The sequence below is a fragment of the Saccopteryx leptura genome, chromosome 10 (assembly GCF_036850995.1).
Source record: "Saccopteryx leptura isolate mSacLep1 chromosome 10, mSacLep1_pri_phased_curated, whole genome shotgun sequence".
In the NCBI taxonomy this organism is placed as follows: domain Eukaryota; kingdom Metazoa; phylum Chordata; class Mammalia; order Chiroptera; family Emballonuridae; genus Saccopteryx; species Saccopteryx leptura.
The window spans coordinates 23,621,187-23,621,702 of record NC_089512.1 but is presented as its reverse complement, the minus strand read 5'-3'; the positions used below and the strand labels follow the sequence as shown (position 1 = coordinate 23,621,702).

Genomic DNA, 516 nt, shown 5'->3' with positions numbered 1-516 from the left:
CTCTACCTGTCAGTCTAACACACAAACAAATAATTGCAATAAATGGTGACAAATGATGTACCCGAGGTGTGTACAGATGTTACAGGGCAATAGGTGGGAAGCAATTATTTTTCCTGGGGAGCTCTCAGAAAACAGAGAGGAGGGAAAACAAACCCTGAGATGAGAGCAAGTTATTTATTTTGGAAGTGCTCCCAGGAAATACCCGTACAAAGAGGGAAGAGAGGCCCTGGCCAGTTGGCTCAGTGGTAGAGCATCGGCCTGGGGTGCAGGGGTCCCGGGTTCGATTCCCGGCCAGGGCACACAGGAGAAGCGCCCGTCTGCTTCTCCACCCCTCCCCCTCTCCTTCCTCTCTGTCTCTCTCTTCCCCTCCCGCAGCCGAGGCTCCACTGGAGCAAAGATGGCCCGGGCGCTGGGGATGGCTCCTTGGCCTCTGCCCCAGGCGCTAGAGTGGCTCTGGTCGCAACAGAGCGATGCCCCGGAGGGGCAGAGCATCGCCCCCTGGTAGGCAGAGCGTCG

General features: G+C 57.2%; 1 non-coding gene across 1 annotated transcript; it reads left to right on the top strand.

Annotated features, from left to right (window-relative positions):
* Positions 1–223: 223 nt before the first annotated feature.
* On the top strand, positions 224–299 carry TRNAP-GGG (transfer RNA proline (anticodon GGG)). The gene has a single exon. It is a non-coding gene; the product is annotated as a tRNA-Pro (tRNA).
* The last annotated feature ends 217 nt before the right edge of the window (positions 300–516 follow it).